Raw genomic sequence first — 3,459 nt, 5'->3', positions numbered from 1 at the left:
CCCGGGCCGACCGTGCCGAGCCGAGCCGAGCCGCTCTTCTCTGAGCCGTTCCCTACCGGCTAGCGGGTGCGCGTGAGCCGCGCTGCCTTTTGAAGCCGGTACGGAGCGCGGGGCGGCAGCGGCCCAGCACGGGGCATCGGGTGTCGGGTAACGGGTACCGAGCAGGGGCATGCCGGGAGCCGGGCGGTGAGAGCACTTCGCCTCGAGCTGCAGGCTTCACCGACCTGACGCACTGTATTGCGCTCTGTTTTGTCTAATTAAACCGAAAGAGGGGAGATTTAGGGTGGATATAAAGAAGTTTTTGATGATAAGGGTGGTGAGGCACTGTCAGTGGTTGCCCAGAGAGGTGATGGGTGCCCGGTCGCTGGAGACATCCAGGGTTGGACTGAATGGGGCTCTGAGCAACCTGATGTAGCTGTAGGTGTCCCTGTTCATTGTAGCAGAGTTGAACTAGATGGTCTTCAAGGGACCCTTCCAGCTCCAAGGTTTCTATGATTCTATGACAGCATCCTCTCATGCTGGGGGCTTCAATGGTAAGGTTTAACCCGGCGGGTGGCTGAGGATCACACAGTCGTTTGCTTTCTTCCCCCCTTCCAGTGGGATAGGAGAGAAAATCAGGAAAAACAAAGTAGAGTTTACGGGCTGAGATGAAACGATTTACTAAGGAAAAGGAAGAGGATAATAATTATGACAAATCCATATATGTATATTATATATCAAGGAATGCACAAGCAATTGCTCACCACCCCTTGACCGATGTTTAGGTAGCCCCCTAAGCAGAAGAAGAAAATAAGATGAACTCCCACTCCCTTCAGAACTCCTTCTGCAGTGTCATATGTTAGGAAATATCCCTTTGTCCATTAAGTCCTAATTCTGTTCCTTCCCTGCTCCTTGGGTCCTTTGCTTCCAATGGCCTTAGCTCTGTTACACGCAGCTTAGAAGCAATTACAAATATCAGTGTGTTATCAACATTGTTTTCCTCCTAGAACCAAAACATAGCATCATAGCAGACACTCTGAAGGAAACAATTCCATCCCAGCTGAAACTAAGACAAACGGCCATGATCCTGCGCCTTGGATTTGCTCCCAGGCATCAGGAGCTGCACAGTACTTGTCCTGTGTATGGCTACACAGGGCTTTTATAGAAATTACTGGTAAGAAGGGAACTGCATGTAAATCAGGAGGTACAGAGGTGCTGGAGAGAGGTATAAATGAACAACTACACAGCAGCACATTTGAATTACACAAGCGCTGTTTAAATAGGTTTGCACACATTTGAAACATTTTTTTTAGAGTTTTACACTAGGATGCTGTGAACTCCCGTAATTGTTTAATTTCTCTTTGATATAGATAGATGAAAAGGCTGTCTCCTCCACCGAAACCCTCTAAGCACTTTTCCATTGCATGTATCCATTATGCAAAACGAGCTTGACTACCATGTGACTGACAAATAAATTATGTATGGCTGGAGCGTCTGAAAACTTCCTAGTGGATGGAGTTGTGTTACATCAGAGCTCAGCTTCTCAGAAACTCCCATGGCTTCCCAGTGCTAATTAGCTGCTGAAGCTTGGCTATGACACAGCCTCACTTTCTTTGTTGTGACACGGCGACCAAAGCCATCATATTGGTAGACAGCAATATTAAAAGTGGAGGGGGACAGGGGAACAGAAAACACAAATTTCTAGTGGAAAGCTGCTGGTTTTCTGGTCTCTCTGCGTAGCTTTCATTTAAGGAGCAGTGCACACAGATGTCATGTATAATGCATGTTGGTTTTAATCTGTAAAGCCTCATGCTGTGTTGAAAACCCCATAGGAAGGTGCTGCTCATTCACAGGGCCCCTAACCAAAGCTTTGAAAATGATGTCTGCCTAAAACATGCAGACTGTTACCAGCACAGTGTCATGAATAAATGTACTCAGCTGCCTATTATGGAAGCTTCACTCCATTCTGAATTGTTGTCCAATGCTGTATCTCCACTTTGATGACCTTCTCTTTGGGCTGCTGGTACCAGGATACCTATGCACAGACTCTGCTCATTCAAGAGCAGCCATAGCAGTGACCTTCCAGGTTATGGGTCTGAGGAAGATGAAGTCTCACCTGCTGCCAACAACTACTTGCTCACATTTTTGTACATGCCTCAGTCTTAGTTACAGTTCTCAAGATCCACAGCCAATGGCTGACACTCTGGACCTGCCCCAAATCCCATAGCATTTATGAAGCTACATAGGCCCCAGAGCAGTAAAAACTTTTACAGCTTATCTCAAACTGAAAAAATGATAAACAGCCTGTTTCTGCAGTGACAGACTGAAAGCAAGGGCAGCCACATGGATCAGAAGGTCCCTGAACAGCACCTGCTGCTCAGAACTAAGTTTTGATGAGAGGAAGTAATGCTTCTCAAAGAGATTGCCCAATTACTGCCCAGGGCTTAAGATGCATAAAGAAGTAGGTCACAGAGTTTCCCCTGCCCAATTTCCAGGTCACAGTAATGAGATAAACGAGTGTGTCCTGTTCAGGTCTCTACACTCCACTATTATTTGATTGAAGTATTTTCAGTTTCTTAGAAAACGTCTCTTTAACCTTTCAATTAAATCTAATACTTCTCAGCAGAGAGAGAGAGGAAAAAAGGCCATATTTTGAATACCAAGCTATTAGTAGAACTTGGCTGAAACCTGAAATCTGTTCCTTCAGTTTAATGCAGTCAGATAGGACTGGGTGGATGTACACTAGGTCAAACTGTGGCAAGCCATTATTCTTGCATAAGGTGAATGTTGCAAGGCTGTTTATTGCTGTCATGGACATCCTCCTTGCATAAAATGAAAGGGAATGTAACGAACATGCACTACAGAATAAAGTTTTGACCTAAGATTAGTGTGGTTGAATCGGTTACGAGGCATGCTAAAGAGCCACCTTCTTCTGACATTCACTCGTAGCTAGGGTTAGGTGGAATCAGACATGGAGGTGAATCAAAAATCTCCAAAATGTTGTAATGAGTGCCATTAAAACAAAACCACACCTTCAGATTACACCCCTCCCTTGTCTGCCCATACTCAAGAGAAGATGGTATGCTCTTTGAGTTATTCTGCCATTTGGTGTGGGGCTATATGGTGCGTGTAGGAGCTGTCATTGGAGAGATGTCTTGTGAAGGAATGCAGGAGTCCTAACATCCCTCAAGCAGTTAAAATACTTAGAACAAGCACCATATAAGATTTTTTAAATATTTAACCTAAGGTATGTATAAAATGTGGTCATGAAAGACTGAATTCACAACTGCTTCCATCACTACCAACAACAATGGAAATATATTACTAGAATTAATTGTCTGTTCCCCTAGAGTTGCAAAGGCCTTTATGATATTTGTATCATTCTTTCCTCTGTAGAATGACATTACAAAGAAATTTGAAAATTACAAACAAAAGACAAATTTCTCTCCACCAGCCACCCAATCAAAGACTTTTCCTCTT

The sequence above is a fragment of the Cyrtonyx montezumae genome, unplaced genomic scaffold, assembly GCF_038088225.1.
Source record: "Cyrtonyx montezumae isolate F1298 unplaced genomic scaffold, pur_monq_1.0 scaffold_3, whole genome shotgun sequence".
NCBI lineage: Eukaryota > Metazoa > Chordata > Aves > Galliformes > Odontophoridae > Cyrtonyx > Cyrtonyx montezumae.
The sequence above is the reverse complement of the archived record's forward strand: the minus strand, read 5'-3'. Positions refer to the sequence as shown.